We start from the raw sequence: 26,248 nt of genomic DNA on the forward strand, positions 1-26,248 counted from the left end.
ATGAGGTGGCCAAAGTACTGGAGTTTCAGCTTTAGCATCATTCCTTCCAAAGAAGTCCCAGGGCTGATCTCCTTCAGAATGGACTGGTTGGATCTCCTTGCAGTCCAAGGGACTCTCAAGAGTCTTCTCCAACACCACAGTTCAAAAGCATCAATTCCTTGGTGCTCAGCTTTCTTCACAGTCCAACTCTCACATCCATACATGACCACTGGAAATACCATAGCCTTGACTAGACAGACCTTTGTTGGCAAAGCAATGTCTCTGCTTTTGAATATGCTATCTAGGTTGGTCATAACTTTCCTTCCAAGGAGTAAGCGTCTTTTAATTTCATGGCTGCAGTCACCATCTGCAGTGATTTTGGAGCCCAGAAAAATAAAGTCTGACACTGTTTCCACTGTTTCCCCATCTATTTCCCATGAAGTGATGAGACCAGATGCCATAATCTTCATTTTCTGAATGTTGAGCTTTAAGCCAACTTTTTCACTCTCCTCTTTGACCTTCATTAAGAGGCATTTTAGTTCCTCTTCACTTTCAGCCATAAGGGTGGTGTCATCTGCATATCTGAGGTTATTGATATTTCTCCCAGCAATCTTGATTCCAGCTTGTGTTTCTTCCAGTCCAGCGTTTCTCATGATGTACTCTGCATATAAGTTAAATAAGCAGGGTGATAATATACAGCCTTGACATACTCCTTTTCCTATTTGGAACCAGTCTATTGTTCCATGTCCAGTTCTAACTGTTGCTTCCTGACCTGCATACAAATTTCTCAAGAGGCAGGTCAGGTGGTCTGGTATTCCCATCTCTTTCAGAATTTCCCACAGTTTATTGTGATCCACACAGTCAAAGGCTTTGGCATAGTCAATAAAGCAGAAATAGATGTTTTTCTGGAACTCTCTTGCTTTTTCAATGATCCAGCGGATGTTGGCAATTTGATCTCTGGTTCCTCTGCCTTTTCTAAAACCAGCTTGAACATCAGGAAGTTCATGGTTCACATATTGCTGAAGCCTGGCTTGGAGAATTTTGAGCATTTCTTTACTAGCGTGTGAGATGAGTGCAATTGTGCGGTAGTTTGAGCATTCTTTGGCATTGCCTTTCTTTGGGATTGGAATGAAAACGGACCTTTTCCAGTCCTGTGGCCACTGCTGAGTTTTCCAAATGTGCTGGCATATTGAGTGCAGCACTTTCACAGCATCATCTTTCAGGATTTGAAATAGCTCAGCTGGAATTCCATCACCTCCACTAGCTTTGTTCATAGTGATGCTTACTAAGGCCCACTTGACTTCACATTCCAGGATGTCTGGCTCTAGGTCAGTGATCACACCATCATGATTATCTGGGTCATGAAGATCTTTTTTGTACAGTTCTTCTGTATATTCTTGCCACCTCTTCTTAATATCTTCTACTTCTGTTAGGTCCATACCATTTCTGTCCTTTATTGAGCCCATCTTTGCATGAAATGTCCCCTTGGAATCTCTGATTTTCTTGAAGAGATCTCTAGTCTTTCCCATTCTGTTGTTTTCCTCTATTTCTTTGCAATTGATCGCTGAGGAAGGCTTTCTTATCTCTCCTTGCTATTCTTTGGAACTCTGCATTCAGATGCTTATATCTTTCCTTTTCTCCTTTGCTTTCTGCTTCTCTTCTTTTCACAGCTATTTGTAAGGCCTCCCCAGACAGCCATTTTGCTTTTTTGCATTTCTTTTCCATGGGGATGGTCTTGATCCCTGTCTCCTGTACAATGTCACGAACCTCATTCCATAGTTCATCAGGCACTCTATCTATCAGATCTAGGCCCTTAAATCTATTTCTCACTTCCACTGTATAATCATAAGGGATTTGATTTAGGTCATACCTGAATGGTCTAGTGGTTTTCCCTACTTTCTTCAATTTAAGTCTGAATTTTGTAATAAGGAGTTGATAATCTGAGCCACAGTCAGCTCCTGGTCTTGTTTTTCTTGACTGTAAGGAGCTTCTCCATCTTTGGCTGCAAAGAATATAATCAATCTGATTTCGGTGTTGACCATCTGGTGCTGTCCATGTGTAGAGTCTTCTCTTGTGCTGTTGGAAGAGGGTGTTTGCTATGACCAGTGCATTTTCTTGGCAAAACTCTATTAGTCTTTGCCCTGCTCCATTCCTTATTCCAAGGCCAAATTTTCCTGTTACTCCAGGTGTTTCTTGACTTCCTACTTTTGCATTCCATTATACTCAGAAATCGGAGAAGGCAATGGCACCCCACTCCAGTACTCTTGCCTGAAAAATCCCATGGATGGAGGAGCCTGGTAGGCTACAGTCCATGGGGTTGCTAAGAGTCGGACACGACTGAGCGACTTCACTTTCACTTTCCACTTTCATGCATTGGAGAAGGAAATGGCAACCCACTCTAGTGTTCTTGCCTGGAGAATCCCAGGGATGGGGGAGCCTGGTGGGGTGCCATCCATGGGGTTGCACAGAGTCCGACATGACTAAAGCGACTTAGCAGTAGCAGCAGCATACTCAGAAATAGTCAATAAAAGCTTGCTAAATAGAATTAAACCCAGTAAAATACAGTTGAATTGTTGAGAGAACCCACAGCAATCAGGGAGATAAACAGGTTAGAAACCACTGAGAAATGTAGCCAGATGGGGAAAATGGACAAGACTTGGGCATTAGGAGCAGGCGGGAGAAATGTGGTGAACATCATTCCAGGCCAGTCTTCCCTCCAGTGGTCCCTCCAGCTTGGAGCCCTTGGTGAGACAAGTGAGCTACTGGATGACTACTCCAGAAGCACAAAGTTTGATTTCTCGTTTGTTAACTCATCTCTCCCTTTCCTAAGTGCATTTAGTTATGGTAGCACTAGCAATTGTGACCCATCCTGTTTTACACTGCCCTTTAAATCTTTCCATCATAATAGGATTATTTGTCCAGTATATAATATATTTTATCCCTCCTTGCCTACCTGTCCCAAGGTGCCAACTCTTTTTTCCTTCAGGTGTTGCATAGACCCCTAGCCAAGTAATCCACTCTAGTGCTTAATTCCCTGTAAAGATAGAATTATGCACAAGTCTGTTTTGACCATTAAGGGAAAGGTTGGGGAAAAGTGAGGTAAGGGTGCATAAGGGAGTGGGGACAAGGAGATGAACTGACAGTTGTCTTTTCAAATAGAAGAGGACAAGTTTCCAACAGATTACATCCAGGCTGCTTCCGAGGTGGCACCAGCGGTAAAGAACCTGCCTGCCAGTGCAGGAGACATAAGAGATTTGGTTCTATCCCTGGGTCAGGAAGATCTCCTGGAGGAGGGCATGGCATGGCATGGCCACTGCAGTATTCTTGCCTGGAGAATCCATGGGCAGAGGAGCCTAGCGGGCTACCATGCATGGGGTCACAAAGAGTCAGACAGAGTGAAGCAGCTTAGCACACAAAGTGAAATGAAAGAGATCTATCCAAGATAACAATCTCCATGATTTACACATGATGGGCTTTTAGATGACAGAGTATTAAAGAGTCCACCAGAAAAAGTAAGAGAAGTGAGCATTCCCTTACTCGGACCATCTACTGTGTGCTGCTGCTGCTGCTGCTAAGTCGCTTCAGTCGTGTCTGATTCTATGCGACCCCAGAGACGCAGCCCACCAGGCTCCCCCGTCCCTGGGATTCTCCAGGCAAGAACACTGGAGTGGGTTGCCATTTCCTTCTCCAATGCATGAAAGTGAAAAGTGAAAGTGAAGTCGCTCAGTCGTGTCCGACTCTTAGCGACCCCATGGACTGCGGCCCACCAGACTCCTCCATCCATGGGATTTTCCAGGCAAGAGTGCTGGAGTGGGGTGCCATTGCCTTCTCCGCATCTACTGTGTATGAGGCTGTATGTCGGCCTCTTTGCAAATCTAATGGCACGTATTTTGTATAACAAACCTATGAGACAAGAAAAATGAGACCTGAAGATGTTAAATATTTTGCCCAAGTTTACATGGCTAGTAAGTGGTGGCAAAGCCAGAACTTAAACCCATGTCCTTTCCACTGCAAAAGTACTTTGAGAAGTATTATCTGTAGAAGGGGATTTTGCTCAGTGAATGTTGTTGCCTGGAAGAATGTTGTTGGACTGAGGATATGGGAAAATAACTGAGCTGAACAAGCCAAAGCAGCAGTGCCAAACTAATAATAAAAACAACCATCATCAGCACCACTTATTAGCTACGTGCCAAATGTTATGCTATATACTCACAAGTGGCATCTGTAATACCTATTAGATGGGAATTACCAGCCTTATTTTACCATCTAGGAAACTGAGAGAGTTTAAGCAACTTGCCCAGGGTCACAAGGTCAGTGAGTACAGAGCTGGGAGTAGAAATCAGGTCTGTCTGACTTCACAACAGAAAGAGTTCAAGGCCTAGACAAGTGGTCCACGTAAGGGGAAAAGGCAGATTGTGGACATTTTAAGGTGGTCTTGACCCAGCTCAAAGCAGTCAGCTAGAGGAAGGAGGCATGCCAAGCAGAGGAGGGAGGCACTGGCCGCTAAATTCTTTACAGCACACCAGGGTGGGGCTGTCCTATAAAGGAGGTCCTCACATCATGTTGAGGAGTGACTGAGGTGACAGACTTGGAGATTTATCAGCAGAGATTCAGGTTAGACTCACATGGGAATCACTTCAAAGTGCTGATTTCCACCTTCAGCTACTCTTACTTAACTGATCCTTAAGGTCCACTCAAAATTCCTAACATAGTGGTAAGCAGCCCACATTGTGGACGGTTGCTGAATTCAGAGACGTTCTGGGAGGCCTGGGGATGCTGGACGCATATCTGGGCTGAGTTGTCATTTTTGGGAGAAAGTCAACTCAAACACTGCACGACTTCAAACAGGGCAAGGGGCATAAAGAATCCAGTGTGTCTGTGTTGTGGGCAGGTTACCATTTATGTCAGCTGGTGCACAATATCAGAAGGTCTGTGGAGGTTGGTTTTTGAGGGGTTTTAGCTTTCTGGATGCCCGGGAGACGTGCCTGAAAGCAGTTCTTATAAGGGAACTTGGGAAGAAGAGTCTGAGAGCTAATGCTAATTTAAGGTGGTATGACATCCACTCACTTCATTGTCTAAAATAATGCCTTTAGCCAAATCACTGTAAAATTCTGACTAGATCCCCAACCTTCTCACCTCTTTGGTTTAGACCCTAATCAGAGTCACCTCCAAAATCTAACAGTGATAATTGTTATAAAATTCACAGTGCATACTTTAGTAATTCACAAAGCTTTCTCCCGTGTGTATTTGATATATGCATAATGGTAACGGGAGCAGGAGTAATGACATGAAATCAGTGTTTGTTGAGCAGTAGATCCTAAGCTTAGAGTGTTTCATGTACATTATTTCAGGAAGTCTTTGTAACAGTCCTGTTGGTGGGGGAGAATGGTGTAGCTTCAATACACAGAGGGGTGGGAGGCACTCTAATATTGTAGTGTGTCTATTAAAATGTAATCATGAGCTTCCTTGGTGGTTCAGTGGAGGAGAGTCCAGCTGCCAGTGCAGAAGACATGGGTTCGATCCCTGGCCCAGGAGGACCCCACATGCTGCGGGGCATCTAAGCCCATGTCCCACAACTGTTGAGCCTGTGCTCTAGAGCCCGGGAACCATAACTACTGAGCCCACGTGCCCTAGAGCCCTTGCTCCCAAACAAGAGAAGCCACCACAATGAGAAAAACCTGCACACGGCAATTAGAGAGGAGCCTTTGATCACCGCAACTAGAGAAAAGCCGCTACAGCAATGAAGGCCTGGCACAGCCAAAAATAATAAATAAATAATATGGATCTTTAAAAAACGTAATGATATGAAATGATCTGGACTAGATTTGTTACATGTGATAGATAATTCATATGACTTAATGTCTGGGAAGTGACTGTATAACAAAGGAGGCAAGCAGTGAGCTAACAGAGAAACTAGAGGAGAGAGAGGAGAGGAGACTCCTCTGGTCGACACTCCCACTCTGTGCTCAGACATTGTCTAGGAGAAGCTCACTGTTTTCCTCTACTCACACACTCACTTCCTGGAGCTGGTGCAGGCCCCACAGGTGAAGGGCTCAGACCTACAAAGGGCCCCCCAGGAGAGACACTGATTACAAGGGTCCCCAACTTACCTACAACTTCTTTCCAACTTGACTACGAATCACAGGTTGCCACAACCCATCCCCCACCTCCACCACCCCCTTTTAGATTCCATCATTTGCTAAACCAGCTCACAAAAGTCAGGAAAATGCTTATGTGTGATGTGAAGTGAAGTAAAGTGAAAGTCACTAAGTCTGTGACCCTATGGACTGTAACCTGCTAGGCTCCTCCGACCACGGAATTCTCCAGGCCAGAATACTGGAGTGGGTAGCCATTCCCTCCTCCAGGGGCTCTTCCCAACCCAGGGATCGAACCCAGGTCCCCACATTGCAGGCAGATTCTTTACCATCTGAGCCACCAGGGAAGCCCATACACTTATGGGTATTTATTTATTATATATTAAAGGATATGGATTAAATGGGGCTTCCACAGTGGCTCAGTGGTAGAGAATCCACCTGCAATGCAAGAGACCAGGGTTCAATCCCTGGCTTAGGAAAATCCCCTGGAGGAGGGCATAGCAACCCACTCCAGTATTCTTGCCTGGAGATTCCTATGAACAGATGAGCCTGGTGGGTTACAGTCCAAGGAGTCGGGCATGACTGAAGCAACTGAACAGCACAGATAAACAGCCAGACAAAGAGGTACATAGTGCAAGAGAGCCTAGGGGCTTCTGTCCCTGTGGGGCAGGGGTGCACCATCCTCCAATGCATGGCTGCGTTCACCAACCCAGAAGCTCCCCAAACTTGATCGTTTGGGGATTTCCATCACGTGGGCATGATTAATCATTAAGTCCATCTCCAGCCCTACTCCCCTTCCTGGAAGGCAGGAGGTAGGGCTGAGAAGCCCAAGTCTTCCTGGGCACCAGCCTCCATCCAGGAGCCCACCCAAAGTCACCTCATTAGAAAAAAAGACAGTCCTATCACCCAGAAAATTCTGAGGGACTTAAGAGCTCTACCCTAGGAACAGGGGTCAGAAGCCAAATACTAGAACAAAAGATGCTCCTAATACTCTCATCACTTAGGAAACTGCAAGGGTTTCAGAGGCTCTGTCCCAGGAACCAGGGAAAGAGACAAATATACTTTTTTGCATATGTCACAGACATGGATACTGTTGGAGTTACAATTTGTAGTTTCTAAGTAAGAGAAACTGGGAATTCTTTCCACACTTCCCTTAACTTGAGTGTTTATAAAGCAAACAGCTCTTAACTAGAAGCAGAGGCAGAGCCGCCCCAGCACCTGCTGGGCCTCCACACCCCCACCCCCACCTTCATTCCCAGGACCAGAGGTATCCCTTCTGACCACAGGTACAGATGCGGGAACACGAGGAAGATCCAGGGTCAAGGAACAACCCTTAATCAGATATGAAGCTCCTGAAAAGCCATCTCCTTCGAGGAGAAAGATGTGAACTGATCCTAACAGACCTTCCTTGTTCAGAGATGGTTCAGACCCAGGCAAAGGAAGCATGGTGTCCTTCAGCACCCACCGAGCCCCTGGGTGAGGTAGTGTGACCAGGCACCAGAGGAAAGTTTCAGACAGAAAGTCCGGAGATATCCCCTGCAAGGAAGGACTGCTTCCATTCAAAAGAGATGGGCACTGAGACAGAATTCCCCCATTGCAGCCGCCCTCCCGCCAGCATCAGCAGGCGCTGCCTCACATTTCATCCCAGTGTCCAGCGTCCATTGTCACAAGAACCATATGGGGAAGCCCTTCACAGCCTTCAGACGGCATTCATGTCCAATATCTCCTCAAACAATAATACAGAAAAGAAGTGCTCTTATTCCCGTATGATACATACAGAGGCCAAGGTACAGAACGGAAGAGCAACTTTGCCAAGTAGTAAAAGAGAGAGCCAGAGCTTGAACTTGGGTCTTCAGAACCTAAATCCCAGGCTCTTTGCAGAATAAAGGTAAATATATACCAAACACCCAGAAGTAATGCACAGAGCTGCCCACCTGCAACCTCTTTCTAGTATCCAGAGAGATAACCATCCAAGTGTGGAAGTGGCCTCTAAGAGAGGGTCCGCACAGCTCCCCTCGTCTGACATCTTCGCCCCCTAGTCACCAGTCACCCACCGAGGGAAATGTGGAGTTTGACTTGGAAGTAATCAAATGTGTGTATGGAGTTGGGGAGGGGAGTGCTATTACAGAGTGAGTCAGAGCACAGAGTTTAGAGTCAGATATTCATGAGTTTCAACCTTATTAGCTGTACTGCCTTTTGCAGCTCACTCCACTTCTCTGTTTTAAGGTCCTTATTCATAAAATAGGAATAATGTCTCCGGAACTGTGAGGATTCAGACAGATTACGGATGGAGAGCCTGAGCATGGAGTCTAGGGTAGAACAAGCACCTCGCTTTTTTTTTTTACACACTGACACACAACCAAAGGTGACCACCAATACCATTTGCTGATGAACCACTATTGGGCATCCTCTCTTGAGGATAACTAATGTCTTTGTGGTGACTTGCTAATTAAACTGCCTCAGCCTCATGAATGTGGAGGTGTGGAGTGCAAAGAGCCCTGGGAGCCCTGGGTTAGCAGGAAAGAGAGCTTCAATTTCATCTGCAGCTTCACTACTAATGTTGCTGTGTGACCCTGAGTGTGTCAGTCCCCCTCTGGCACTTCCACCGCTTGAGAAATGAGGGGTCATGAAAGATCTCTAAGGCTCTTTACAGACCGGACTCTCATTCCTCCAGGGAAAGGATGCAGAAGGCGAGCAGTCAGCAAAATGGTGCTGAACCCCTCCTGGCCTGAGCAGTGCAAACTCCCGCCTCAAATGGCTGGCCTAAGAGCTTCAGCCACTTGGAAAAATCCTCTTTCCCCTTGGATGAGACTCTTGAACCTCAGCCAGGACTCAGAGGTCCCAACTGCAAATAGTCACAAGTCATTTGATAACAAAGGGAAAGACACCCCGGCCAGCGAGTTGGGGAAGAAGAAGCTCGTCACCAACTGAAAAATACACCAGCTAGCCCCCCACCCAGCCATCCCAAACCTCAGGGTGAAGCCACTGCTTACCCGAAGATGTCCTTCTCACCATTAAGTCTGCGACTCCCTTGAAAAACCAGAAGTACTAAAAGCTGTCCTCGCCCAAACTCAGGACCTTCCAACACCACTAGTAAGTGCCGAAAACTTAGCTCTCTGCTCAGGCTTCTCCATCTCTGAAATCAGCTCTGCGATCGGCCTGTCTTGCCTGCCAACAGTTTCAACTTTACGGACGCTGTTTATTGTATCCTGCAGTTGCGATGGATTCGTTTATTTTGCCTCAGTCTTCTTTGGTTAGTAGTGCTTTATTCTTCTCTCCATAACATAAATCCAGCCTCCCCAAATGTGAAACCTTGGATTTCTCAAGCCTATGGTGACCCATTTCCTTCCCTTCCTGGCCTGACTTGAAATGAAACTCCCTTCTGCCTCCTTTTTCAAACTTTTCCTGAGACATCGGGAGAAGGATAGTTAGAGCTTTCATTTTCGGAAAAGTGAAAAAAAAAAAAAATGAAGGAAGAAAAAAAATCAAAACACATAACTTACGTTCATCCAGAAGTGCACAGTTTTGGATGGAAGAAAACAGAGCTATAATCCACTGCGTTCCCCCAACCCGAAAAGAAGAATCTGTTGTGAAACGCTTCTTTTTCCACTTTGCCGGTGGAGGAGCCCCGTGGTAGGCATACATCCACAGGCTGATGCAAGATGCCTTTGAGAGAAACCTCACATTCTGAGGATTCCTGGGAAAGCGCCAGGGATCCCAGCATCCAATATATTGCACATTTGGTTTCAATTAGGAAGGGGGTTGGGGAGGGAAGAAGGAAAGTCACCAATCAGAGCTGTTTTCTGTTTAGAGACTATTTCTTTTGACCCAAGGGACCACGGGCAAAGCTATAATTTACAGCAAAACCCATTCATAGAAGAAAAAATATGTATAACCATAGGACAGACTTAAAGACACAGTTCCCTTCCGCCTTATCCCCACCGCATCCATCTCCAAGCCCTCCCCTTCTTCCATCTAAGATTTGGTCCCCACCCTGTGACCCCCCCACCTCATTTTTCTTACTTGAGCTGAAGTTATGAGCACAACTTAAGGTTTGGATTCTTCCTCCTCCAACCAAAGCTTCCAGGACAGTTGGGTCACACACATGAAGCTGATCTTTAGTGTTTTATCCATGAAAGCCCAGAGCTGAGCCCTCCCCTCAAAAGAGTTTATTTAATCCTCCCCTCCACCCCTACTACCTCCCCCACCAAAAAAAAAAAAAGAACTAGATAGTTTGAGAGTCTAGGATTCCTTTTTTTTTTCACTCAGTTCCCAGTTGGTTGCTTCCTCTGAGGGTCTGTTGCTGTCCTGAATCCATGCTGCTAAATGAAAACACAAGCATTTACAAGGACTTTCTAAATCATTTTGAAACTTTTTTCCTCTTTTTTTTTCCTATCCACTGCTGTGAAGAAGATCACGTGAAAGGAGAGTGTAAGTGACAGGGAGGAACCCTTCCTCTGCTCTTTAAAAGAGTAACTAATAATCCTCTCCATCCATCAAGGCTCCTGGCATTAACCCTTCGGAGCCTGGATCCTTCCTTCCCAAGCACAGGCTTGGTCTTTCCTGGAGGTCTCGATGCTCTATGAGTACAGGAAATGCAGGCTAAGCAGAGACTTAAGGTCAGCAGATCCAAAGAGAAAGGCAGATGGCAAAAGAGGTTGAGAAGACCTAACCCACCTTTGAGCAATGCTTCCTCATACAAAGACCTTCTACCTCTGGGCTTTTAAGTGATCTCCACCTCTTTCCTGTTGTACTTTGGCAGGAAATCTGGGATTGCACAGCCCCCAAAATGAGCAAGGAGAGAGGCGGGACTAACCAGAAAAGGAGAGAGGAAAGGAATCATGCAAGGACATACTCATAGTAAGTTTGAAGACCGAGATATTTCAGAAGAGGAAGGGGAAGGCAAGAGGACATCCAATTGGCATGGCCATGAGGAGTCAAGCTGCCAGTGTTAAGTCCTGAAAAGGCCTTTAAGCTCAACCAGAAAGTAGCCTTCCAAATCTGTGCTTTCCAGATAGAAGACACGGAGAGCGATCAGAGGGCAGACACAGAGATGACTGAAGGTAGAGAACAAAGACCAAGAGGAGACTCTAGAACTCAGGGCATTTTACAAGGAGGAAAAACAATGCAGAGACAAATCTATTAAGAAGACTTCAGATAACTTAGACAATCCAAAATTAGCTGAGGGTGACTGACTCAGCTCAACTCAATAAATATGTATTGAGCTTTTATCAGGCACTGTACTGGGTGCTTGCTTGAAATAACTACAGATGTCTTGTTACAGAAATAGTCCTAGAATCCTCCCAGATATCTAGGCCTATAATCATTCACCTCTTTGGCATGACCAGGAAGAATGCACTGATTAGCCTGACCTATAATTTCACGGATTTAGTGAGACTACAGTTCAAATGTGGAAAACAGTGTAATAACTTCATGAAGCCAGAAGCTAATAAAGGACAGATAACATATGCGTCCTCAAACACCAGTATTTGAGGTGGTTCAGCTCCATAGTCAGGGCTGGTTGTCTGTCTGTGTATCTGTGTAACTAGGAGTCCCGCTTGAGCCAGTGATGCTAACTATAGAACTCAGACACGCCGGGGTCTGTCTGAGGAAGGGTGGGTAGGGCTGTCAAGAGTCTATTGCTGGGACTTTCTTGGTGGTCCAGCAGTTAAGAATCTGCCTGCCAATGCAGCAGACATGGGTTCGATCTTCCCTGGCTCCACATGCTGCGGAAAAACGAAGTCCTTGTGCCACAACTACCGAGCCAGCGAATCTAGAACCTGAGCTCCACACCAAGAGAAGCCGCCAAGATGAGAAGTCTGCACCCCACAAAGAATAACAGCCCCAACTCGCTGCAACTAGAGAAAGCACACACAGCAACAAAACCCAGTGCCACCAAAAATAAACTTTTTTTTAAAAGAATCTATTGGTACACAGACCAAGGAGACTATAGGGAAAAACTCTCTGAGTGAAGAGAGAAACAAGGGACAAAAGACAGCCCCAAGTACAACCAAGCTGTGTCAAAAATAAGGAAAAGCTCTAGAAAATTACCAAGTATATCGCTCAGGTTGTGTGTGTATGCTCAGTCACTTCAGTCATGTCTGACTCTTCGTGACCCCACAGACTGTAGCTCACCGGGCTTCTCTGTCCACGGGACTTTTCAGGCAAGAATACTGGAGTGGGTTGCCACACCCTCCTCTAGGGGACCTTCCTGACCCAGGGATTGAACCCGCATCTCCTGCGTCTCCTGCATTACAGGCGGATTCTTTACTGCTGAGCTACAAAGGGAGCCCCATCACTCAGGTTGCTGCTGCTGCTGCTGCTAAGTTGCTTTAGTCGTGTCCGACTCTGTGCGACCCCATAGACGGCAGCCCACCAGGCTCCCCCGTCCCTGGGATTCTCCAGGCAAGAACACTCGAGTGGCTTACCATTCACTCAGGTTACTCTTAGACAAATCTGAGAGTCTCACCTTGAATTCTAAGAAGATGCTACCAAAAATAGAGCAAAGAAAAGCTGAAAGCAGTATTTTACTAAAATATCTGAGGGATACTGAAAGCATTAGGAGGGATCATCAGATTTGACTCTCCACTTTGGAAGACAGCTCTAGTTGGAGGAGAGGGTACGCTCCTTCAGACTTGACAACAGCCGCGATGACTCAGTGGTAAAGAATCCACCTGCAAAGCAGGAGACCTGGGCTCAGTCCCTGGATCAGAAAGATCCTCCAGAAAAGGAAATAGCAACCCACTGCAGTATTCCTGCCTGGAGAATTCCATGGACAGAGGAGCCTAGCAGGCATGGGGTTGCAAAGGGTCAGACAGGACTAAGCAGCTAAAATACACACAGGCTGCTACACAAAGCTGCAGCTGAAAAGAAAGAAAATGGCAAAGGCCGTTTTAAAGCTGAAAGCATAATTCTCAGAATACACAGAAAAATATTTCCTGGAGATTCTCATAACTATTTGACAGAGTTTTGAGTAAGGCTGGAATTCCTAAAATTGCGGGAACAGATGTGGAGAAATATCATTTTGTTACTCTTTTGTGAACAGATTTTGCCTCCTGGAATGGTTTGGGAAACATGAGTCATTGCAACCAGAATTATTTATGTTCCATGGGAGGTAATCCATCCTAGTTATGAGGACTGTTTCACACTAAAAATGAATTACCGACAAACATATAGAATTCCATTACCGGAACTTTACAAAAAATAAGACAGATCTATCTGGAATGGCCAAGATGCAGGATTAATTAAAAGCAAGGAAATATGCAAGATGATTTTTTTAATATCTTTTCTAGTCAATAAACCCAGCTCCAAGTAAATACAAGTGTTAAAGAGTTGAAATAACTATAGTATTTCTGTCTCCAAATTCTCAAGGGCTGGAGACATTTGTGGTGCCTTAGGAAGTAAAATAAAAGCTGGAAATAAAAGGAATGTAACTCAGTTTAAGAAATACACGCACATACATCTTAATATCTTAACAGGCTATATAGGTATTCACAGAAACAAGACCCAATTGGTACATTTAAGCTTCTGTGCTGTGCTTAGTTGCTCAGTGCATCCAACTCTTTCAACGCCACCGACTCCAGCCTCCAGGCTCCTCAGTCCATGGGGATTCTGCAGGCAAAATACTGCAGTGGGCTGCCATGCCCTCCTCCAGGGGATCTTCCCAGCCCAGGGATCGAACCCTGGTCTTCAGCATTGCAGGCGGTTTCTTTACCATCTGAGACACCAAGGAAACCCTGGTACATCCAAGCTTCACAAGGAATTAAAACCAGAAATTATCCACTTACACCTGGAGTAACAGGCAAATTTGGCCTTGGAATATGGAATGAAGCAGGGCAAAGACTAATAGAGTTAGGTCAAGAAAAGGCACTGGTCATAGCAAACACCCTCTTCCAACAACACAAGAGAAGACTCTATACATGGACATCACCAGATGGTCAACACCGAAATCAGATTGATTATATTCTTTTCAGCTAAAGATGGAGAAGCTCTATACAGTCAACAAAAATAAGACCAGGAGCTGACTGTGACTCAGATCATGAACTCCTTATTGCCAAATTCAGACTTAAATTGAAGAAAGTAGGGAAAACCACTAGACCATTCAGGTATGACCTAAATCAAATCCCTTAGGATTATACAGTGGAAGTGAGAAATAGATTTAAGGGACTAGATTTGGTAGATAGAGTGCCTGATGAATTATGGACTGAGGTTCTTGACATTGTACAGGAGACAGGGATCAAGACCATCCCCATGGAAAAGAAATGCAAAAAAGCAAAATGGCTATCTGGGGAGGCCTCATAAATAGCTGTGAAAAGAAGAGAAGCAAAAAGCAAAGGAGAAAAGGAAAGATATAAGCATCTGAATGCAGAGTTCCAAAGAATAGCAAGAAGAGATAAGACAGCCTTCCTCAGCGATCAATGCAAAGAAATAGAGGAAAACAACAAAATGGGAAAGACTAGAGATCTCTTCAAGAAAATCAGAGATACCAAGGGAACATTTCATGCAAAGATGGGCTCGATAAAGGACAGAAATGGTATGGACCTAACAGAAGCAGAAGATATTAAGAAGAGGTGGCAAGAATACACAGAAGAACTGTACAAAAAAGATCTTCACGACCCAAATAATCATGATGGTGTGATCACTGACCTAGAGCCAGACATCCTGGAATGTGAAGTCAAGTGGGCCTTAGAAAACATCACTACGAACAAAGCTAGTGGAGGTGGTGGAATTCCAGTTGAGCTATTCCAAATCCTGAAAGATGATGCTGTGAAAGTGCTACACTCAATATGCCAGCAAATTTGGAAAACTTAGCAGTGGCCACAGGACTGGAAAAGGTCCGTTTTCATTCCAGTCCCAAAGAAAGGCAATGAAAGAATGCTCAAACTACCACACAATTGCACTCATCTCACATGCTAGTAAAGTAATGCTCAAAATTCTCCAAGCCAGGCTTCAGCAATACGTGAACCATGAACTTCCAGATGTTCAAGCTGGTTTTAGAAAAGGCAGAGGAACCAGAGACCAAATTGCCAACATCTGCTGGATCATCGAAAAGGCAAGAGAGTTCCAGAAAAACATCTATTTCTGCTTTATTGACTATGCCAAAGCCTTTGACTGTGTGGATCACAATAAACTGTGGGAAATTCTGAAAGAGATGGGAATACCTGACCACCTGACCTGCCTCTTGAGAAATTTGTATTCAGGTCAGGAAGCAACAGTTAGAACTGAACATGGAACAACAGACTGGTTCCAAATAGGAAAAGGAGTACATCAAGGCTGTATATTGTCATCCTGCTTATTCAACTTATATGCAGAATACATCATGAGAAATGCTGGGCTGGAAGAAGCACAAGCTGGAATCAAGATTGCCAGGAGAAATATTAATAACTTCATATATGCAGAAGACACCACCCTTATGGCAGAAAGTGAAGAGGAACTAAAACGCCTCTTAATGAAGGTCAAAGAGGGGAGTGAAAAAGTTGGCTTAAAGCTCAACATTCAGAAAACGAAAATCATGGCATCTGGTCCCATCACTTCATGGGAAATAGGTGGGGAAACAGTGGAAACAGTGTCAGACTTTATTTTTTTGGGCTCCAAAATCACTGCAGATGGTGACCACAGCCATGAAATTAAAAGACGCTTACTCCTTGGAAGGAAAGTTATGACCAACCTAGATAGCGTATTGAAAAGCAGAGACATTACTTTGCCAACAAAGATCCATCTAGTCAAGGCTATGGTTTTTCCAGTGGTCATGTATAGATGTGGGAGTTGGACTATGAAGAAGGCCGAGCACCGAAGAATTGATGCTTTTGAACTGTGGTGTTGGAGGAGACTCTTGAGAGTCCCTTGGACTGCAAGGAGATCCACCCAGTCCATTCTGAAGGAGATCAGCCCTGGGATTTCTTTGGAAGGAATGATGCTAAAGCTGAAACTGCAGTACTTTGGCCACCTCATGTGAAGAGTTAACTCATTGGAAAAGACTCTGATGCTGGGAGGGATTGGGGGCAGGAGGAAAAGGGGACGACAGAGGATGAGATGGGTGGATAGCATCACTGACTCGATGGACGTGATTCTGAGTGAACTCCAGCAGTTGGTGATGGACAGGGAGGCCTGGCATGTTGCGATTCATGGGGTTGCAAAGAGTCAGACACGACTGAGCGACTGAACTGAACTGAATTAATTCCTAATTAATTTTCTTCTCTTTTTTTCTTTATTTTCTTCTCTTTCTCCTTCTTCTTTATTCTCCCTCTGTCCTCTCCCTCCCTCCCCATCTCTCTCTCTCATTTATCCATTCATTTTCCACCTCTCTCTTACACATCTTGCTTTCACCTATTCTTTTTCAGCAGACCAGACTTTTCTACTTCTTTTCACACATTATTAAAAATGCTTACCCTAAAATGAGGTCTTAATTCTCAAATACATATATCTCCTCACTTCAAGCAAATGACAAAGAGTGACTAGTTTTCTGAAGCCCAGTTCTGGAATCCTGAGATGAAGAATTTGACTGATCAGGTGTGTTTCAAGTATTCATCCTCTATCTCTAAACTGTGGAGGGCAATGAGTCATGTAATATGAATATCACTCCATCACACTCACTGGTGGGTCAGTTCTCGGAAAAGAGGTGTCATACATTGAAAGACAAGACAAGATATTTGGACAAAGCTAATCCAAAAAGATACATGCACCCCTATGCTCATGGCAGCCCTATTCACAATAGCCAAGACATGGAAACAACCAAAATATCTATTTTGCATGAATGGATAAAGATGTGGTACATATAAACAATGGAGTACAACTCAGCCACACACACACAAAAAGAATGAAATAATACCATTTGCAGCAACATGGATGCAACTGCAGATTATCATAGCAAGTGAAATAAGTCAGAAAGAGAAAGACAAATACCATATGATGTCGCTTATATGTGGAATCTGAAACATGGCACAAATGAACCTATGAAACAGAAACAGACAGAGAGAGCAGACTTGTGATTGCCAAGGGGAGGGAGATGGGTGAGGGGAGGACTAGGAGTTTGGGGTTAACAGATGCAAACTGGTATATACGGAATGGGTGAACAACAAGATTCTACTATATAGCAGAAGGAATTATATGCAATATCCTGGGATAAACTATAATGGAGAAGAGTATAAAAAAGAACATATATGTGTGTATAACTGAGCCAGTTTTCCTGTACAGCAGAGAGTAAGACATTATAAGTCAACTATACTTCAAGTAGAAAATAAATTTTAAAAGGACAAGCCAAAAGTATCTGCTACATCAATAATTAACAAAGCCTGATAACCCCTGGATTTTAAAGAAATTGTACCTCACCAAAAAAGAGAACAATGTATAGAATGAAGTCTTATTGTATACACATTTAACCGAAGTACCAGTTTTACAACCTAATCCTTAAAATAAGATGTCTTTTTATTAATCTGTCCATAATATATAAATCCATTGACATATATGTCATAAAGTCTTAATTTAAAAAAAATCAACACAGAGGAAATCTTGTAGGCAGTAGAAATACTCTGGTTTTCTTCAGCAGAGTGGTCTTAGTGTCCAGTTGGCTGCATAGACTTTCATTTGGCTTCTTCCTGAGTTAAGCTCATGATTCAAGAATCTTTGTGTGCTTAAGAGTTATCCTATGGAATTGTGAATACTATCTTTATGAGCAATTTAAAGGTTTCAGATATAATTTTTGAGATTATCACAAAAGCATGAATATTATTTTTATGGGAGATTTCAATGTCTCAAGGATAATCTTAACCCTGAGAGATTTGTTTTCCCTCTATGGGCTGGGTCTTAACACTACATGTTACCCAAAGCTGCTCTCCTCTGATAGACTTTAGTGGAAAATGAGCCAAGCCCAAACCTCCATGAACAGAGTCACCTTGAACAAGTCATTAACTTTCCCATCTATAAAATGAGGGATGGTGTGAACATACAGCTCTCAGAGTTGTGAGAATAAAATGAGATCAGGAAAGAATAATTGACTGAGTACTGACTGTACACCAAGCATTCTTCTAAGAATTTACGCTTATTATTTCATTTCTCAACAGAACTTTATGGGATTAGTACTAGTATTTCTCCAACATTCAGATGTGAAAATTAATGCACAAAAAATCTAACTTGCCTACAGTCATAACTGGTGAGCTAGATTACATGTATGTATGTATGTACCTATGTGCTTTGTTGATAGTAAAGTGTGTGTGCTTATGGGTGAACAGGAAAGATGTAGAGAGGGTGGGGAAAGAGTCAGTTCTTAGTCACTCAGGGATTGAAGGCTGATTGTCCATTTGGAGAATCAACTACGTATTTTCCGCTCTGTCTTTTCCCCCGTGAAGCCCACCATTGTGTCATGGCGTCTCAGCACTTCCACCAGAAAAAGAAATGAGAACATTTAAAACATTAAAATCATTCTGTCTGTGACTCTCCCGTGGACAAGCTGAAAAGTCACATAAAGAGGAAGTTGAGGTTAATGGCCAAAATAAGGTTCTTATTCGCTTGTGTTTTTAACAATGCCACATATAATATTTCACAGGGTAAAGGAGTGCTTCCACAGACATGACTTCATCTGATCTTCAGACAGCCCCAATATGTACTCAGTGCAGATAGTAATATCCTCCTCTGACAAACAAGGAAAATGAAGCTCAGGAAAGTAGTAACTTTCTTGAAGTTGTTGCTGGTAAGTGGCAGAATCTGAGTTGGAATCCATTTCTTCCCATCCTCAGTGCTCTTTCTGCCCATTTGGTATCAACAGCACACCTGAGAGCCTCTAGCCTCTTGGTTTACACTCAGTTCTCGTGAACTAGGTTACCTGATTTCCTGTCTGATTTTCTCTTCTCCCACTATAACAAATCTTCACTTCGGCAGAAATTCTGAGATGAGAGGGTGAAAAAAATAGGTACAGAGAACTCAGAAGTGTAACTCAGCTTAGATTCCCTAAGGAGAGTGAGGGCTGCAAAAGGAGTTTTTTAAACAATGCATTTCATAGTCTCACCCTAGGAATGTAACCCTTCTCTGGGCTTAAGTCTGGAAATCTAAACTGTCCTTGTCAGATAAGAAAGTAAACTACTTTTAAATATCTTCAGGAGAACAGGGTCTTTCAACAGCCGGAGTGTTTATCAACACTCAGTGTCAAAAGTTCTGCTTTTTATCTATCCCGAATCTCCCCTACCAGTTTACCTCCTCCTCGTCTGCGCTCTGCAAAAACAACCCTCAGCTAGTTAAACTGTCTCCCAGCTCCTTAGACACACATACACATCTTTCAGAGCAGACTGGAGTTTGAGAAGCCATATCATTTTTCCATGTTCAGGCCCAGTTTGGAGCAATCATTTTATACATAATGATAACCCTCCTTATGAAATTTGAAGACCCTCAGCTGCCTCGCATCCGGACTGGGTTTTTTCCGGCGTCTGGAAGAGAAACACCATAATCCCCACTGACTGTCCTGTTAGGGATCCAAGAAGTCCTTGGAAAATCAAAGGACTTTTAGTTATTTGAGTCTCGCTTTTAGGGATTCATCCTCTTTTCCTTGTGTCTGTCTGGAGAACATTCAGAAGCCTGAGAGGTTAATATCTCTGAGTTCCTGGGGGGAGAGACCCTGCATAATTATTGAATATAATTTTATCTTCTAAAACTTCTCACTTTAGAGACTCTGTTTGTTAACGCTCCGTCATTCATCTCTCAATGCATAACTGCGCCCAGTGCCCTGAGTTATACCATAAACATCACCTCTCTGTTTCTAACGCACAGCACATTTCAAAGCAGAAAGGAATTTATAGTGCCAATGTTATTTTTCCAAGTACAATTCCAGTTTGGAATGTCCAGCAGCACTCAAATCGCCTTTCAAGATAAAGACCAGATTCTGATTCTATGTAATCCTTGTGTGCTTCTGGGAATGCTCAAATGTTAGACTTATGGATGGAATCCACGTTTTCCAGGGCCCTCCGTGTCCCAGAGAGGAACCATTTATACCAAGCCGGGCTGCATCAGAATTCTCCAGTGGCCTTTTGCCAGAGCTCTCACAATGAGCAAGACAAGCTTCAGTTGCAAGACCTGCGTGACACGAAGCAAGGGCAAGTTCTTCTATCCCGAACTCAGTTCAGCGTAAACTGGGAGGAGCCTCAAATGTCAACCAGCCTAGCCCCCTTGTTTTACAGCTGAGTCCCAGAACAGTTAAGTGATGATAGAGGTCACCCAAACCAGGAGAGGAAAGCACAGCATAGAACTCACATGTGAGTCCCTATCCATGACTCTTTCCAAAACATCATGCAATTGCACAAAATACTTATAACATTTAAAAGGTGTCTCTGCTGCTCAGTCATGTCCGACTCTGCAATATAGCCCACCAGGCTGCTCTGCACATGGGATTTTCTAGGCAAGCATACTGAAGTGGGTTGCCATTACCTTCTCCAGGTTAAAAGATACAAGGCCAACAAAATAAACAGGGAAAAATAGGTAAAGCCTCTGTAGTTCAAGTGAGGGCCAGGGGAGTGGCCAGATGGGAATAGAGTCTGGAGATCACCTCATGGGATGTCAACAGTCTCTGTGGACACAGATGAAGCCCCTGCAATCTCTTGTTCTCTGCTTTGCCCATGGGGAGCCCCAGTTTCTTCAACAGGATGAAGGTAAGAGGTAGAGTTTGTGTGTGTGTTTGTTTTTCATGAGAAATCTAAATACACTTGAGAGAGATCTGGCAGAGGTGAATGGAGAGATGGATACTGAGTCTGCCTCCCTTCCGCTTCCTACAGAGGACCCTCACCTGCAGACTCAGTCTCGCCCCTCTTTCCCTGTACCTTGTTAGAATCACCCTGAGCCTGAAATAGAAGGATCTGTGGAGTCATGGCTGGTCTGTCTCTGATTAAGGACCTACATCTGCCCATGGCCCTGATTTCAAGTTTTATCAACATTCCTGAGGCCAGAATAGTAAATATTTGTAGGTCTGCTCAATCCACAGTGACCTCAGGACTGCCCTCTCTCCTACAGGGGTGGACTACCAAAATCCATGCTTGTATTAAATAACCTCCTCTTCTTTGGCCATAATTGAAGGGATCAGGGATGGACAGCTAATTCAAGCTACTTTTTAATTATGTTTCATAAAATACAAGAGATCATTTTGTAAAATTTGAAAATGGATCAAGGGATTGCAACTTCATACTGGACTAGTTTCTTAGAAAGAGGAAATCTTGACTCTGAAACCTTAGGTGGTAATAATCTCTACATCTCATGCACCATGGAACCAGAGAAAGCTCATCTACAGAGAGAAGAGAATGAATTCAATGTTCAAAAAATGCAAAGGCAATGGAGAGTCCTGATGGTTTTCTAGTTTCCAGTCCCAAGCTCTTGCCAAGGTTAGTAGGCGTTTTCTGTTCCCATGTTATACTCTGTATCTTTATAACACATCCCTATGTATCATTCAAACTGCATCAGGTGGGCTTATGTGGCTTGAAATCACACTCCTTTTAGGTGTCTGCATGGGCATCTTTTCTGGGAAATTAGCATTTCAACAAGAATAGAAGGTGGGTATCCTTATTCCAGTTATAACAGACAAGAAAACCCACTCAAAGTCTCACCTAGGGATTCCCAGTAACTTTTTCACTACTTGTTGATCAACTGCTTACGTGCCTGGATTCCTGAGTAACACCTCCCTCTTGAGTTCTGTGCGCCAAGCTCTACTGCTGTATCAGTCAGGATCCCGTTGGGAAAGCAGACATCATACTAGGTATTTTAACAGAAGGGATCTTATATGAGGAATTTGCCACAAAGGTGTTGGAGGGCAGACCAATCAGAAATAATAACTGCAAAAATCAGCTATCACGCTAACGCTGGGAGAATAAAAGAAGGGTTTGGGCTATGAGAACTTAGGAGGCAGAGCCATTTAACTATATAGCTCATATCTCTAAGATTGTCCATAATATAGTTTCTGATGGTACTGTTGATACGACATGTTGAGGCTGGCTCTGGGAGTGTAGAAAGAAGCTGGAAGCTGGAACAAACTGCCCTGGAGGCATGAAGTGCCACTGCTGGGGCTAAGGGCTGCTGCTGCTGCTGCTAAGTCGCTTCAGTCGTGTCCGACTCTGTGCGACCCCATAGACGGCAGCCCACCAGGCTCCCCCGTCCCTGGGATTCTCCAGGCAAGAACACTGGAGTGGGTTACCATTTCCTTCTCCCATGCATCAAAGTGAAAGTGAAGTCGCTCAGTCGTGTCCACTGGAGTAAAAATACTGATACCAAGAAACAGGAAATGACTCTCTTCTCTCCTCCTCCAGGCTTTCAATCCTAATCTCTGGCCTCTTATTGGCAGAATCAAAAAGGAAGTCTGTTGATAAAAGAATCTCTGACTGTAGTTTGCGGATACTCAATTCCAACATCACAAAGCAGAACATAGAAGAATGGATTTAAAGCTGAGAGACAGTAGGCAAATTGTCATGCCTTGGACACACTCTTCAGCCATCACCAGTGTCTCATCGAGATTGCCGCCCACGTGCGTCCTTTTGCCTGGATGCCAGTCTTTGCTGCGCCACCTGAAGCTTCTTCCGAGGGCTATCCCTGGTGCAGGGCACCAGGCTCCACTTCTCCCCACAGAATGTTTCTAAACCCAAACCATGGCCTTTCTATGGCAGTTCCAACTCGCCTCAACTATTCCAATATGCCAGTATGCCTGCTTAGGTCGGACAACCAGACCCAGGACCTTTTTCTTTTACATGGAATACTCTTTCCCACCTATTCACCTGGATTGCTCCCTATCTTCCTAAAGGACTTTACTCAAATGCCACTTTTCAGTGAAATGTGACCACCATTTCTAATATTTTACTCTCACTAATACTTTCTGCCTTTTCTACTTTTGTTCACTACCATAATCCATTTTGTTCAGTCCCAAATCTCTACAACTGTTCTTGACCTATATTAGGAACACATATATATTTATTTAATGTTGAGTGAATGAATTCAATAATGCCCACAATAAGACCGAACACAGATAGAAAAGTGTGTGCTCTAAACAAACAATACTGAAAGAAAGCAGAGAGATTATCTCTTGCTGGTGCTAGAACTCACTCTGGGAGTCAGCTGGGGAGAGATGAACACCAAAGCTCCTAGAGCTCTCAGGATCATTCTGGAATGAGAACCAAAATGAACAAGGTAGGGAAGAAGGCAGGGGGTCTAGAGCACCCAGCTCTTGGGCGTATATCCATGCTGCAGCTGCTGCTGTTTAGTCACTAAGTCATGTCCGACTCTTTGCAACCCCACGGACTGTAGCTGGCCAGACTCCTCCGTCAGCGGAATTTCCCAGGCAAGAATATCGGAGCTGGTTGCCATTGCCAAAAAAGATACATACATCCTTATGTTCATAGCAGCACTATTCACAATACATGACATGCCAAGACATGAAAATACCTAAATGTCCATTGAGAGATGAATGGATGGAAAAGATGTAGTACACATATATATTATTGTAGTACACATATATAATATTCGGCAATATTATTCAGCTGAAATTAAAAAAAAAAAAAGCAGCAATGCCATTTGCAACAACATGAATGCTATTAGAGATTATCATCCTAAGTGAAGTAAGCCAGAAAAAGAAAGATAAATACAATATGATATCACTTATATGTGGAATCTAAAATGTGGTACAAATGAACTTACCTACAAAACAGAAACAGACCTATATGCTGAGAGCGCAGACTTGTGGTTGCTGTGGGGGAGGCCTGGACTGGGAGTTTGGGGTTAGTAGATACAAACTATTACATATGGGATGAATAAACAACAAGGTCCTAGTATACAGCACAGGAACTATATCAGTATTCTGCGATAAACCATACCTGAAAAAATAGGAAAAATGTATATACATGTATGGCTGAGTCACTTTGCTGTACAGCAGAAATTAACATTTTAAATCAACTACACTTCAATAAAATTTTTTTTAAAAATTAAGTACCCAGCTCTTTCAGCAGCTCTTACTCTGATAAGCCAAGTGAGCTAGTGCCACACAAGGTATCTAAACATCATAGCGGAGAAAGACAATTTGTTAAAAAGTGAAGATGAAGCAAGGGCATGTTCTTGGCAGTATGGGAGCAGTGGGATATCAGGAGTGCATGGGACGGGAACAGTGGGGCAACAGGGCATCCGGCCCTTCAGAGAATCCCAGAACAGGCCCAGGCTGGCTATGAGCTGTGTTCCTTCCCTCAAAACAAGTTATGCTTGCATAAGTGCAGAGAATAGGGTTTTCTCAACTCAGGAATGAAGAATTCCAGGCAGCATTCACCCTGCTGTGTTCCCATTACCAGAGAATGATTCACAATGACTTGAAGAAAAACGTGGCGCTAGCGGGACCTGAAATCCCAGCATTGGCTTACAAAAGGCCCTCCTCATGCTGGCAACTGAGACTCAGTGATGGGGGAACCCAATGTAGGAGCCAGCCTGATTGCAATACTTCCCTAAAGGGGCTCTCCCTGAATCTTGGTTCTCCATTCTCTGCCTCCCCAAGTTTCTCCTCTCTTCCTTACCCGCCAATGCATTCTAACTAGGGAGGAAATAAAGCTTATGGCTATGTAGCGCTGGTCCTCTCACTTCACCAGCAGCAGAAAAAATCCAAAACAATATAGGGAACAGAGTAGTAAGAAGCAGGGGCTCTAGAGTACAAATTATAGAGCTAATCTTTAACAGCTTTATTGAAGTATAACTGAGACATGAAAATTATATTTATTTGAGGTTTACATGTGCTGTTTTGATTTACATCAGATCAGATCAGATCAGTCGCTCAGTCGTGTCTGACTCTTTGCAACCCCATGAATCGCAGCACACCAGGCCTCCCTGTCCATCACCAACTCCCGGAGTTCACTCAGACTCACGTCCATCAAGTCAGTGATGCCATCCACCCATCTCATCCTCTGGCGTCCCCTTCTCCTCCTGCCCCCAATCCCTCCCAGCATCAGAGTCTTTTCCAATGAGTCAACTATTTGCTGAGGTGGCCAAAGTACTGGAGTTTCAGCTTTAGCATCATTCCTTCCAAAGAAATCCCAGGGCTGATCTCCTTCAGAATGGACGGGTTGGATCTCCTTGCAGTCCAAGGGACTCTCAAGAGTCTTCTCCAACACCACAGTTCAAAAGCATCAATTCTTTGGCACTCAGCCTTCTTCACAGTCCAACTCTCACATCCATACATGACCACAGGAAAAACCATAGCCTTGATTTACATATATATTGTCAAATGATTACCACAATGCAAATTAACATTTACATCACCTCATATCCCCTTCATACTTATTTTTTGTGTCTACTCTTTCAGGCTTTTCTAATAAAAGCCATCCTAACAGGTGTGAGTGGACATTTCATTGTGGTTTTTATCTGACTTTCCCTGGTGATTAGTGATGTTAAGCATTGTTTGATATATTTATCAGCCATTAGTGTATCTTCTTTTAAGAAATATCTGTTCAGATCTGTTCAGATCCTTTGTCCATTTTTAAATCAGGTTATTTGGTCTTTGGATATTGAGGATTTTGAGTTTCCTCTCTCTCTCTCTCTCTATATATATATATATAGGATATCAATTTCATATCAGATGTATGGTTTGCAGATATTTTCCTCCACTTTATAGATTTCTTTTCACTCTATTGTCTCTTTTGGCTTCCCTGGTGGCTTAGAGGTTAAAGCGTCTGCCTGGAGTGCAAGAGACCCGGGTTCAATCCCTGGGTCGGGAAGATCCCCTGGAGAAGGAAATGGCAACCCACTCCAGTACTCTTGCCTGGCGAATCCCATGGACAGAGGAGCCTGGTAGGCTACAGTCCATGGGGTCGCAAAGAGTCAGACATGACTGAGTGACTTTCACTTGCTGTGCAGAAGCTTTATCAGTTCAGTTCAGTTCAGTCGTTCAGTCATGTCCGACTCTTTGAGACCCCATGGGCCGCAGCATGGCAGGCTTCCCTGTCCATCACCAACATCTGCAGTTTATTCAAACTCATGTCCATTGAGTTGGTGGTGCCATCCAACCATCTAATCCTCTGTCATCCCCTTCTCCTCCTGCCTTCAATCTTTCCCAGCATCAGGTCTTTTCAAATGAGTCAGCTCTTCGCATCAGGTGGCCAAAGAATTGGAGCTTCAGTATCACTCCTTCCAATGAATATTCAGGACTGATTTCCTTTAGGATAGACTGGTTGGATCTCTTTGCAGTC

General features: G+C 43.9%; 1 protein-coding gene across 3 annotated transcripts in view; it reads right to left on the reverse strand.

Annotated features, from left to right (window-relative positions):
• Positions 1–9,771, reverse strand: part of DDR2 (discoidin domain receptor tyrosine kinase 2) — a 187,497-nt gene extending 177,726 nt beyond the window's left edge. For 2 of the 3 annotated variants that reach the window (XM_055587247.1, XM_055587245.1), the window contains exon 1: positions 9,578–9,771. The gene's annotated coding sequence lies outside the window, so the exon portion shown is untranslated. Of the gene's footprint in view, positions 1–9,067; positions 9,494–9,577 lie in introns of those variants that run through there. The other variant, XM_055587246.1, reaches the window with a different exon arrangement.
• Positions 9,772–26,248: the final 16,477 nt, after the last annotated feature.

This window comes from Bubalus kerabau, chromosome 6 (assembly GCF_029407905.1).
Source record: "Bubalus kerabau isolate K-KA32 ecotype Philippines breed swamp buffalo chromosome 6, PCC_UOA_SB_1v2, whole genome shotgun sequence".
Lineage (NCBI taxonomy): Eukaryota > Metazoa > Chordata > Mammalia > Artiodactyla > Bovidae > Bubalus > Bubalus kerabau.